Source organism: Pogoniulus pusillus, chromosome 28 (genome assembly GCF_015220805.1).
Source record: "Pogoniulus pusillus isolate bPogPus1 chromosome 28, bPogPus1.pri, whole genome shotgun sequence".
Classification (NCBI taxonomy): Eukaryota; Metazoa; Chordata; class Aves; order Piciformes; family Lybiidae; genus Pogoniulus; species Pogoniulus pusillus.
The window spans coordinates 4,353,003-4,366,364 of record NC_087291.1 but is presented as its reverse complement, the minus strand read 5'-3'; the positions used below and the strand labels follow the sequence as shown (position 1 = coordinate 4,366,364).

Here is a 13,362-nt window from a genome sequence, read left to right as displayed (position 1 = left end):
CCAGAAAAGATTATGAGACAGTATGATCCAAGTGCATCACTGCTTACTTCTAGTGAGCAGCAAGTGGAACAAAACACAAATTATTGCTGCTGGCCAAATAAATCCTGTCAGAGCAGGATCTGGGGAAGATGACATGCACTCGAGGTTTAAAGCACCTCCCTCATCTCCTCAGGTCATATCATGTCATAATCTGCCAAGGGAAAGAGATAGTGCAGACAGTCACTGAGAGTTATGCAAAGCCAACACAGGTGATAGATGTGGCCCATCTTGATGTTCTGCACCCACGTGTAGCTCGGGTAACTGAGGTCCATCTGCAGTTGTGCAAACTCCCTTGCCTATCTAACCTGCAGTTCACAACAGAAGAGCACAAGGTGGCGAGAGCTAACTCTTGGGAACTCATACCTGCGGAGATGTTTTTCCAAGGAAGCTTTACAACAGCTCAGAAAGAAAAGAGGTAGCCTACACTCCAGTGGAAGGAAACTGTCTCACAGCCCATCCGAATCCCAGCATACACGAATACACAGAGTCACACAGGAAAACTGATCTCCAAAGAGACTGCTGGGTATGGGTATATCCAAATAAATAGGTAAAAGGTGACCTTGGCATAAGTACTAAGTGTTAGTGTGTCCCTCAGTCTATCAACATCCAACACCAGTCCTCACAAGAATTGAGAAAATGAAGTTCTACCAACCTCAGCAGGGATAGACCTGTGTGCATGAGAGGAAAGTCAGGCCCAGCAAGTTTAAAAGCAGGTATTTACAATTCAGACAGTGCCTGAGCTATGCTACTACAATTTACTACTGTACTCTACTATCACTATGCCATTCCTACTACACTGCACCAGATTCCACAGATTAAGAGTAGTTTACAGCTGTTACAGTAGGGCACAGGGACTAGATCAGAACATATGAACAAGATCAGTACTGGCAAGTCTCTGGAAAATTAACCTCTATCACGATTTAACATACCTGTTGAGAACAATGCAGAACAGAAACCATCAGAACGTTGGCATTTGCAAGGCAACAAATCAGGTATCAAGTGTCAGTGATAACTGTGGCAAGCTCAGATGCCACAGGATTTTAGATTTTTGAGAACATTCTTTTTGAAGGGAACATCACAGTCCACACTTTTTGAAGTAACAGTTACAAGTTGTGGCCTGAGCTGTTGAGAATTCATGTCACTGCTCACCTGGGAACTAGGGCGCAAGCTAACTTAATATTAAATATAACAAATTCAGGATCTGAGGCAAAAAAAGGACCTCTCAGGCAGAGGTTATTCATGGAATCTTCTGGCGGGGGGGATTTAGAGAAGCTTTGTGCCAACTGTGTGTTATTCTCACTGCAGTTATCTTCAGTTCAAACGCCAGCTACTCGGATGTGCTGTCCAAGATTAAATGTAACATCAATGAGGTTTTCTGATAGGGACTTTATAAAGTTGCAAAAATTCAGTATAGCAAGCAGTAAGGACTGTAAGTTACTCTTTAACCATCAAACTGTTTGACTCTTTTTTTTTTTTTTTTTTTTTTTTTTAGAAACAGTAGCAACTTTGTGACAACTAAAGTTTAAAAAATGCACTTGATTGCATAGTGACAGATTTGCAGAACATTTTTCATCACACACACATATGTGCTTTCAGTTATTAATAAAATGCTTCTGCCCTTAATCTGCCATTGCCTGAATATACAATTTCGGTGACTTGGATAGACAAACACTGTTAAGGAACTCTGTTTTCCCTGTTTGAGATGCAATTCAAATACACCAAGTGAAACTGTACGCTATGTCTTTAAAACTGGCTTCTGCATGCTACAGAAAGGAATACTGAATCACTTTGCTATTAAGTTCCTCTTCGAGTGGAATGATACAAAACTTTCTTTTCTTCCTCACCACCTCTTCCCCCCACCCCTTCCATTTTTTCCCTCCCTCATTTTAAACAAGGAAGAGACATCTGCCTTGGATAACACCACAGGTAGATATTAAAATGGAGACAGCCATTATTTAGTGGCGACAGGAATATAAATACATGCACTAACCTATAAACCGGTGTTTACTTCAGGAAAGTAAGTCATATTTTTCCTCTGATTGCTGTGCTGTCAGATTAATGCAGCGTAAATAAACAGTAGGTGCATGATAGCTTTAAGTAGAAAGTGTTCATTCCACAAGAGGTGCGGATTACTGAAGCCTGATGTCTGTAATGGCAAAAGCAGAACTTCCATTTTACCTGAAAATGCAGCCTCATGTGCTAAGAGACTTGTGGCTTTTCTATTAAATTAATTTGTCAGAATTCTATGAAAAAAAAATATTATGTACTCAAAGAACTTTACCAAAAACACTCATTTTTGCAGCCCTCAACTTGAACCATTTGAAGAGGAAAAAAAAACAAACCAACAAAAGCCAATCACTCCTCTGTAATTTCACCATCCCATCATTCTAAATGAAAGCTTTATATAATCAACCTAATATAAGAGAAAATAAAACGATATACAGGATTGCACATACTTGGAGTTATTCTGTTCTTATAAATATATTCCCTGACTGAAAGTAAAATAATTCCCCTTTGGAAAAAGCAATGATTTCTGAGGAGATTGTATATACACTTTACATCTATTAACATAAATTACTCCCCCCCCCAAAAAAAAAAAAAAAAAGTTAAATGTTCCAGATGTGTTTAAACTGTTGTGGAAGGAAAGTTTGTGGCTTCATTGGATATATATTAAATATATCTAGAGAGAGCAATGGCAGCTATATACAAGAAGGTAATAAAATGAATCAGTAGTATCTATATTACAACAGTGTAGTTCCCAGAAATATGACTAGAACATTTCAAAGTTGCATTTCCTCCAGATCTAATGCAGAAATCTACTTTTTTTCCCCCCCATATATTGCAAACTATTTTACTAATAATGTCCTTGATTAATGTGTTGGGGTTTTTTTTGACAAATACAGCCAAAACCCTTAAGAAGGTCTTCCAATTTATCTGATAATCTTAGATTACAAAATAGGTAACAATAAAAAGGTGACAATACCTCTAAAAATTGAGTAGTTGATACAATTAAAAGACTTGCAGGTTTTAGTAATTTTTTCCCCAAGAATGCCAGACTTCATCTGTTCATCTTCTAAATGGCAGTCACACGCATTTAAACCTCTCGCTATCCCAGACCTGACATGTGGAATGAGTAAGTGCTTATTCAGGACTTCGCTACTCTGAGGAGGTTCCCGAGCTGCTTTCAGCAGTGGATGTGCCCGTATTGCCGGCAGGACTGTCCACAGCCGTGCCCGTGGGATACTGGAAGGGCTGCAGGCAGGGCTGTAGGCAGGACTGGCACTGCCTGCCCTGGCTTGGGAAGCGCAGCAGCAGAGGGAAGATGCTCATCAGCTGACCTGCTGGGCCTATGCTGCGAACCAAAAAGGTGTCCTCCTCATGTATACACTCAGGCTACGGTTGCAGATCCTCTCTGCTTCTCATTCTGCCAAAGCACTATGTCCCATTAGCGAGTTACAGGCTGACTCTGTCTGCCTTAAGAGTGATTTCTCGGGAGCATGCAGCAGCAGGTTAGGATTCTTGCGCATCACTAAAATAACAGGAGAGGAGAAACTATGAGTTACTTTCCTATTTCAGGTGTCGAGAACAAAGAATATAAAAAGGAAATGGCCAGGATTGCAGAGTATATAAACAAAAAGCATTCAATTTAAATGTTTTGGGGGGTTTTTGTTTGTTTGTTTCAGTAAACTCTTTTGTGTACAAAGGACTTACTTGTAACATATTTGAACTTGTGGGGGGAAAAGGAAGGAATGCACTGATTCCTGAAATAACTCTACAGTCTTTTTGGAGATTTCACTCTTCTGTGCTCTTGTTCTACTCAGAACAGTTTTATTCTAGGGATGGAGGAATTTCTTGGGAGTCAGTTGTTTCTCTTCTGCTAGCTGTTTGTATTCCAGAGTGGGCATGCATAGCATACTAGCCAGTCATTTTAATTTCTCTTCTGTTGCCTTATTATATGTGCGTGTTATCTATTTAGACGCATGCTTATACACAAACATGTTGCATTTGCTGCCTGCTCGTTTTGTTGCCTACCGTACGTTATTACACACTCCCGTGCAAACCTTTGCCTTGACCTGAAAAGCAAGGTAATACCAGCAACAATCTCAAAATGAATGAGAAAATGAGTGTACGTGTAAATGAACTAAAAGAGCTGATAGGAACACCGGACTGAAAAGAGCCCTCCCAAATTCTACAAATAGTGCTGCAGAGTAATTAGAAGACACAAACTGCAGAGAACATCCTGCATTCATGTCTTTACACTCCTGCTTACTCTTTCAAGTTGTTTCTGAATAGTGCGCCTGATTTGACACATTTCTATCTGGTGATTGTGTTAAATGCTTGAAGAGATAGTGAAGTATCCAAGCGTTCCCTGTGCTAACTACAGCTGAAATTTTACACTTATTGTAACCTTTTCTAACAATGTGAGAAAAACAGAGTAAATATATTAAATTTGTTTCACAACAGATGCTTAGGTTGTTAATATTTAAGATGCCTATTCGTGCTATTCCAGTCTGCACATTTGTCAAAAATGTAAGCTTGAATGCTAATGTTTGCCAGCAGACTACAGCAAGACGAATATACGAATGCACTGTACCAAAATAACGTAAAGTAGAAATAAGGAACTGCTGCTAACTCCCACCCGAGCAGCATGGACCAGAATGAAAGGGCACCACCGGATCATACGCCCTGGACTCTCTGCATCTGAATTTGTGCATTATTGTCACAGAAGCGCTGTGCTCAGTTGGACTGGCTAAAACCAGCGGATGGCCTTCGTCCGTTTAAACTCATGTCAGCGTAGGAGCTGATGCAAAGTATTTCGTCAAACTTGCATTTTAGCGAAGTTTCTCTCGCAGTCAAAGAAGCCTGGAGACTGGCAGAGGGGAGCTCCGGACCGGGCAGGTGCCTGTCAGGAGTGCTCCCCGAGCAGCGAGTGGTGACGGCCACAAAAGGATGACGGTTTGAGCAAAACCTCAGGTAGTGGGTTTGGAGACGGAGCAGGAAAATCAAACAGAAGATCCTGGAGCAGAGAGGCGAGCTCCTGGCACTGCTGCCCGTGACAGCGGCGGCGCCGGGTCGTGCCGCGGGCGGGTGAGGGGGGCCGTGCCACACGCCGCCGCCGCTTTGTCGCCCGCGCAATTCCCGCGCCCCGCGGAAGCGCCACCCCACGACCCCCTCCTTCTCGTGCCCCCCACGCCGGCTACGACCCGCCGCCGCGCCCCGCGCCGTCGAGAGAGTGCCGCCGCCCCGTCGCTAGCGCCGGTCGCTGGCGAGATGTGCGCGGCGCCAGGGAAGAACTTTGTCAAACTTTTAGGTGGTTTGGTTTTTTTTTTCCCTCTGCACCACCCCACCACCACCACCCCCCCTCCTCCAGTGCCCCCGTGTCCGTGGCAGGAGAGGCGGTGGCAGGCAGGGAGCGGAGCGGCGGCCGCGTCACGGCGGCAGGTGTGAGCCCGTGCCGGCCCGGAGGCTCCGGCGGCGGCAGCGCCAAGCGGCGTCCCCTCCGCCCCGCGCCTCCCCCGCCCGCGCTCCCTCCCTCCCAAGTCTGTACCGCCGGCCTCTGTAAATTACCACGGTGGGTGCCCCCGGCACGGCCCCGTCCCCCCTGTCCCCGAGAAGCGACTACGAAGGAGCGGGAGCGACTCACTCATGGGAGCGCGGCGGGCGAGGCCGGCGACACCTCCGGCTTCCGAGGCGCCGGCGAAGTTAATTGCACTGAAGTTCAAGTTGTCTTTTCACCCATCAGGAGTGGGCGTTTAAAGGAAGGAGAGCGAGGAGGAGGAGGAGGAGGGGAAGGGGAGGGGGGAGAGTCTCTCTCGCTCGTCGCTCGCTCTCGCACACACGCACACGCATGCACACACACAAGCGCGCACACACACACACACACACGCACCCGCCCGCCCGCCTGCCTGCTCGGCTCCGCTTCCAAGCCGCCTCAGCAAGGAGGAGCCCGGACGGAAAACACCAGGGCAGCAAGGTACCGGCGTAAGGCAGCTCTGCCTCGGTCTGTCTGTCTGCGTGTGTCTGTGTGTGTCTGCACGCCCCGGCCCCCTCGTCCCGCTGCCTTGTACGGCCCCTTCGGGCGGGGAGGTGCGCGCTGTCCTCGGGGACAGGCGGCGATGCCGTCGGGGCAGTCCGGTGGCGGAAGGCCGGCTGCGGGCGGGGGTCTCCGCGCCAGCTTCCTCCCGCCTGCGCGGCGGCCGTAGGCTGCGGGAGTTGGGGGGGGAGGTAGCGAGAGGCGGCTGGAGCGCGGCGGCTGCGTGAGTATGTGAGTGTGCGTGTGCAAGTGAGTGTGTGAGCGTGTGCGCGCTTGTGCGGGTGTGCGCGGCGGCTCCGCGTCTCAGCCCGCTCCGGCCCCGCGTGGTGGTGGGGCTGGCTTGGTGGCAGCTCTGGAGGGAGGGCGTTCGTCCCTGCGATTCCGCCAGCCCAGTGAGAGGGGCCAAAACACCTCCTGCGCCCTCGCCTTTCGTTGCCCGCGCACTGCGCCCCCTCTCCGCATCCACGCTCTCCCTTTCCCCCCATCCTCCCCTCGCACATCTATCTCCACTTTATTTCCACACCTTCCCTCTCCGCCTCCCGCCGCTACTCCCCGCGCCCCAGCGGCAGCCGCTCTCGGCCACCAGCCATTAAGACATCTGAGGCAGACGCTCCGCAATCGCGCCGGCGGCCTCCGTAAGAACGTGGGAGTTGGAGGTGGGGGCAGGCATCCCTGGGGGCGCGGCCGGCCGGGAGAGGAGCCAGGCCCCACCGCACATCACCTCCATTTCTCTCGCCTGGTGTTTCACCTGGCACCACGTGCTCCTCAGTAACTCAGTTCTGAGAATCGGCTTTATTCGTGTAACTTCTCCGGGGGGAGGGACTTGTTCTCTCTTACTTTGTTTTAAAGACCTTTTTTTCCCATCTTTGCTGATGCAGGATTTGGAAGTGGAGATCCGTGAGAGTGAGCCTAGCAATGAGTGAAGGCTTCCCTTGAAGCAGAGTCTGTTTCTTATTCCCTAGGAGACTGAGAAGAGAGGGGACCCTGGATGTCAGCCCAGCCTCTGGGATTTATTTGTCTTGAACTTTAATGCAGATGGCCTTTTTCAGCCCTGGAAGTTGACAGGTACAGCTCCTGTAGGCAACTTTGCACGTCTCAGAAACAAGACTAGGACCATGAAGTTGCTATGTCGGTGCTTTTCCTTGTTAACCAGTGGTATGCCCTTCTATTAATTGCTATTAGAAAGTGCAACCTTGTAGCACAGTTATTGAATAATCATTAATTCATGGAGGGCACATAAGCTCAAAGGTTAATAATTGGAATAACAATTAATAATGTTGACCTTGCCAGTGGGAAGTGCTTTTTTGTCATAGTTATTAAAAGGCACTCCTGTTTATACTATGTACAGTGATATAAATGTGGACCAAATATGCTAAATATCAGATCACCACAGCAACACCAGAAATTAATTTACCCCATTATCTCCGTGTTATCAGACCTCTGACTTTTTCCTCCCTTTAAAACGTGTCATCCACTGCTCTCTCATTTTAAATAGAAATGTTAAGTCTTTAATCAATCCTGACATTTCCACTAGAAAATAACATTGAGCTCTCTTACAGGGATGAACATTTTATTTGCTTGCAGCTGATCTGTTGTAGTGCTTTGGACCTATTCGTTTCTCAGAGAGGACTTAGATTTTTATAGTCTTTAGGTACCATGGGGCAATAAATAGAAAGTCAGTACTCACTTTTATAACTAACCACTCCCTGGAGCTGCCCCCTGGCACAGTTACTCAGGGTGACTGACTGACTTCACTGGCATCCATCTATTGTTAAAGACACGTCTCCTTTATTTGTATCACACTCTTCTGACTGACTGGTCAGAAAGCCTTAGTGATAAACACCTTTCATGTCTCAGAAATCTAATAAGTTACTCATAAGTCACACCTGAGCTGTTTGGGCTCGTTGTGTTATCCCTACTTTAAAGGCAGGAAAACTGAAATAAGAAAATTTAACGCATTTGTCTGAGGCCACACACGGATTTAAGAGTAGAGCCAGGACTGGAACTGAATTTAGATAGAGCTCCCTCTTGGAAGATCCTCAAGTATGCTATGAAAAATGCTTCCTTAAAAAAGAAATGCAATGGAGACCTTCTTTTTCATCAATTTTGTATATTATTCAAAAGATACTTCTTTTTCTTTATTATTTTAGATTTTATTTTGTTTTCTAAGCTTTTTAAACAGCAAAATGATACTTTTGAAGTGTGTAAGGCAGTTTACTTTGGAAACAAGAAACACTGAATACGAGATTGTGAGCAGTAGTGGGAACAGAATTGCTGTTACTAAGTTACTGTAAGCAAGGCTTGCTGGATGTTGTGAGGTAGAGGCCAACAAAATATAATGACAAGTCCTATTGCCTACCTGGTGTGAGTTGGTTTTCACCATGATGCTCCTTCAGCGTTTTCAGTTATCAAAATACTTTGCATGGGTCTACACATTGAAAAACATGGGACAACCATATGCTGTGTTTGAGAATCATGATTTACGGCATTAAGCAGTGAGTTTTATCATGTCGGTGAAGCAAGACATATATTGCCTGCCCTTTAGCTGTGGGCATGCCATCAAAGCTGTGTTATGGTGTGACTGAATGCAGATGGCATGCCTAACAAGCAGGTGCACAATATAGCTTTCCTATTACTGACACATAGATATTTCCTTTTCCTCAGTGTCCACCCCCAGATGTTTGCTTGCTCAACCTTCTACAGGAACTACAGAAAGTCCTGCTCATCCTGCTTCTCCATGATGGCTGGAATTGTACAGTCAAAACCCTTTACAGAATAAGTGTTCACATACATTTTTATGTATTTATGCTGGCAGCTCCATTCTGAGCTTTTTCCAGAGTCCTGCTTTGAGGGAAGTGGGTGCAGATCTCATTCAGATAATCATTCTCCAGTAGCATTGGCATTACCTGCCAAAACTGAAAGTGGCATGTGAATCACAAGAAGCCACTCATGGATTTGTGAATTTAGAGCCTGCCAAGGAATGCCACTATCCCATGAGTTTTAGGGACTTGGAATAAGTGTGAAAGTGCTCTTACTCAAATGCCATGTTGTTGGTGACCCCTTCTAAAAGGTCCATAGACACAACCAATTCAAATGAAGGACAAACTGAAAATATTTCTGTTCAAAACTATATTTCAAGTGAGGTAATGAAAATGGTGAATCTACTAATTGGAACTATGTCATAGGCCCTTCCTGAGGTTCCCCTTATTGGCAGTGCTGCTGTGACATAATGGTGTGGAAATAGCTTTTGTGTGAGAAGAGCTATCAGATCCTCTGGGAAATAATCACAGATGCTTTCCAGTTCCTTTCAGACATGTAAATTTATTTATGTTTGGACATGAGTAAAATGGGGTGGGAAGTGGAGCGAGGAGTAGAGTGGGGTTAAAAGCATCCACATAGTTCCAGGAGCCAAATAAATGTAGATTTTGTGGGTTTGGATTTGTTTGAGTTTTTTTTTTTTGTTGTTGTTGGCTTGTTTTTGTATCCTTTTTTCTGTATCTGATGTTAAGTAGGACTTGGAATGTTCATTATGAAGAAGAAACTCTGTGTGGATGTGGACCCATGGTTGATAAAGAAGGCCATCTTCTGCCTGAAACTACAGATAATCAACAGAACTCATTGTAATGCTTAGGTACTTCCATTGTTCACAAGTGATACCTACCTTATCATGTGAGGTTTATTTCCAGCTTGGAGTTTGTGGTTAATGCTATAGACAGGAAAAATGCTACATGCCTCCTAATACTTCTTCTGATCACTTCTTCTCTTCATGTCTTGCTTTAAGCACACCAGAAACTGAAAATAATGTTTGAGTTGTTTGGGTTTCTTTCTATTTCAACATAAAAAACCCAGGAGCCTGAGTTTTGTAATCTATTTGTATGTTAATGTTTATGAAACATACCAAAGAAACATGCTTACTAGCCTGGTCTACACATACTTGTCTCAGCAGCTTGATGATATTAAAGACTTGTTTTGAGTTAACTATGTGCCAGACAGTATTAGCATTATCTATTGTAGATGAAAATGGCAGTCAGCAAATACAGCCATGGTAGAGTGGGCTTCTGTGCATCTTTTAAATACAAGTGGCCAGTATCAGTAGTACCATAACCTTGTCTGATGTTTCACCTCACCTGTGGATCAGTAGAAGACTGCCGAATGTGGCTGCTGCTTTCAGTATATTTCTGAAGTCTTTTGATTGTTCTGTTCTTTGTTAGTTGGGTATCAACCTCCCGACCTTAGACCTGTGTCTCCTCACTGCTTGAATGTCTGTCATGAGCATCTGTTCCCTGAAAAGGCCGTCACATCATCTGTCCATCTCCAGACGGGCTTAAGCTTCCTTCAGTCATTCATTGAATGTTCCTATTACAGGCACTGATGCTGCACAGTACCTCAGTCCACTCAGTTTTTATCCAAGATGGTAACTACTTTTTGCCCCACATCTCTGCAAAAGGACATCCTTGGGTTCCCTAAGAAATTAAACCACATCCTGTAGATTTTCTCTTAAAGCTTAAGCTCTACAGAAGAGAAGATCAACTTGTTACAGGTGCATCAATGACATCATGACAGCCATGGTGGAGTGGGCTTCTGTGCATCTTTTAAATACAAGTGGCCAGTATCAGTAGTACCATAACCTTGTCTGATGTTTCACCTCACCTGTGGATCAGTAGAAGACTGCCGAATGTGGCTGCTGTTTTCAGTAGGTTTCTGAATGTCTTAATTGTTCTGTTCTTTGTTAGTTGGGTATCAATCTTCCACCTTAGACCTGTGTCACCTCACTGCTTGAATGTTGCTCTTGAGCATCTGTTCCCTGAAAAGGCCATCACATCATCTGTCCATCTCCAGACTGGCTTAAGCTTCAGCCATTCATTGAATGTTTCTGTTACAGGCACTGATGCTGCACAGTACCTCTGTCCACTCAGCTTTTATCCAAGATGGTAACTACTTTTTGCTCCACATTTTTGCAGAGGCAAAAGGGACATCTTTGGGTTACCTGAAAAATTAAATCACATCCTGTAGATTTTCTCTTAAGCTTTACAGAAGAGAAGATCAACTTGTTACAGGTGCATCAATGACATCAGACTCATTCCTGTTTTGCCTGAATGCTCTTTCAGTCTTCCATCAGTCTAAAATTACTACTTTTTCAAGGATTGGAGGTGCATTAATATTTGTATGAAACACTTTTCCTGTACATTGTCTGTTCTTCTCTCCTTCCCCTTGGTGTCTAGTTTGTCTTGACTGCTTTTCTTTTTGCCTATAGTGAGGGACTGCCAGTTCAAACCAGTGAAGGGAAACCAGGTGACTGTCTACTACTACAAATACAGGTTGTATGTAATAAATTCAGGTTTTACATCTATGCAGATGAAAACATCATATGATTCTGACTACATGCATTCTTTTTTATTAAATATGGCATCTATTTCACAAATTATATTTAACTTAAGAGTTGTGTTTCTATTCTGAATACCTAACTAGGAGTTACAAGGCATGCCACTAGAGTTTACTAAATAGTCTCATGAAAACAGAAGAAATAAGAGCAAATCATCATTTTGGTGTTTTTTTTTTCTTGTATTCTCAGTATATCCATTAGAAAGTTTTTTCCTGCTAGAGGTGGTAATGTGAATGTCTCACCATTGAACACTATTTAGAGACAGGGTTATTAGAAATGCAGAGATTTGGAAATGTCCAGAATCAGGAAATTTTAAAGCAACACTTAATTGGAGTTAGCAACACTTAATTGGAGTTAACAACACTTAATTGGAGTCTGGAATTAGCACTTCCAGTTAGTAAGACCTTCTGCTCATTTTTTTTGTCATGGTGTGCAAGGCAATAGTCAGATGTCAAAGTAAACATTTTATTTGCACAGAATTGTGTTTTCACCTCAGGAATATTGTGAAGTGAGAACAAGATTTAACACAATTCTTCTTTTGGGACAGGCCAGTTTTAATGTAAAGCTGTAAACTTTGCAATATGATTCCCAACCATAGGTGCACTGTACTTTGAATCATCAATCTGTCAGCTGGGCTGTGACGAGGATTTTGTTGTGAGGGTAAAACTCAGAACTTTCAGTGTTAACTGTTCTCAGCAACTGCTGCTGGGTTGGTGGTTTTCTGTGAATAAAAAGATACACTGGTGAGCACAAAGAGGTGTCTGTCAATACTTGTGTTTTGGTCAATAAGAGGGTCTTGGTGGTGTGAAGTGTGAGACTTGGGTGGAATTTAAGCATATGAACAAACAGGTGTGATACAGATAACCTCTGCTAAGCAGTTTCCTAAACCTCAAAGCAATATGTTTACCTCTCCTGATTTATGCCTTTGAGTTACTTCCTTTTCCACTTGGGACTCCCAAATGGCTTTTCAGGTGAGTTTATGCCCACATCCTCTGCAGGACTATGACATTTGTCCACAAAAAATTGACCTGATCAGATTGATCTCAAGTCTGACAAAACACAACAGGGTCATGGTAATGATAGGACTTACTCCTGGGACTCGGGGGGGCGGGGTGGGGGTTGTGTGTATTCCAACAATTTAGCATAGCAAAGACAGAAATAATTAAGAGAAAACTCTGTGTGCTTCAGCCCTGGGAATAATCTAAACATTAGATTATGATCTAAGGAATCTTGAATTTGTTTGTGCTCAAGGGCACTCTTTCAGCAGAAGGGTCGAGACTGCCATTTCTAAAAAAAACATCAGCCTGATGGTCAGAGTCCTCCCTGGGGTAAGAGGAGCTGTGAATTGGGGCTTTTCAGGGCAGGAGAGACGAATCTCATGATTGTGTGAGTGCTCTAATCACAGAGTTGTTACGTAGAGGGAGATGGGAAACCAGCTTCTCCTCAAGCTATGTTTTAATAAAACATAAGTTTTGAAGGAAAGATCACAGGAACCTATTTTCATAAAAAGAAACAAGGTGTAGATACTGAGTGGATGGAGGCATCTCTCAGACAGCTCTGGGTAGCACCCTCTCTTTAGAGGTAGCCCTCAGGTAGAGCCCTGGCTTTAGAGCCAGGCAGGATTTGGGACAAACCTAATTTTTTTCCCTTGGTTAATTCCAGCCAGCTTATATTGAGGTCAAGGTACACTGTACTGGCTGTTTTCCAGACTCCCCAGGTGTCTTTCCATGTGCACTGCAGGTAAACTGACTTGTAAAACGTGATTCTGAGTACTTAGTTGGGGACTATGGGATGAAAATTTTGATACTGGAACATCAGAACCACTTTTTGGAGTGCCAGAATCCTTTACAGGATTAGACCACAAGCCATATAAATCAGTACCTGTTCATTCACAGCAGTGGGTTTC

General features: G+C 44.2%; 1 protein-coding gene and 1 long non-coding RNA gene across 6 annotated transcripts in view; one reads left to right on the top strand and one right to left on the bottom strand.

Annotated features, from left to right (window-relative positions):
- The window catches only part of SATB1 (SATB homeobox 1), a 119,385-nt gene extending 113,531 nt beyond the window's left edge, over positions 1 to 5,854 (bottom strand). For all 4 annotated transcript variants that reach the window (XM_064167279.1, XM_064167284.1, XM_064167285.1 and 1 more), the window contains exon 1: positions 5,684 to 5,854. The gene's annotated coding sequence lies outside the window, so the exon portion shown is untranslated. The remainder of the gene's footprint in view (positions 1 to 5,683) is intronic.
- A 1-nt stretch (position 5,855) lies between these two features.
- On the top strand, positions 5,856 to 12,210 carry LOC135188071 (uncharacterized). 2 transcript variants are annotated; one of them, XR_010307555.1, is made up of 3 exons: positions 5,856 to 6,013; positions 6,952 to 7,138; positions 8,738 to 12,210. It is a non-coding gene; the product is annotated as an uncharacterized LOC135188071 (long non-coding RNA). The 2 variants fall into 2 exon arrangements; XR_010307554.1 differs by having other exon boundaries at positions 5,873 to 6,013; positions 7,036 to 7,138.
- Positions 12,211 to 13,362: the final 1,152 nt, after the last annotated feature.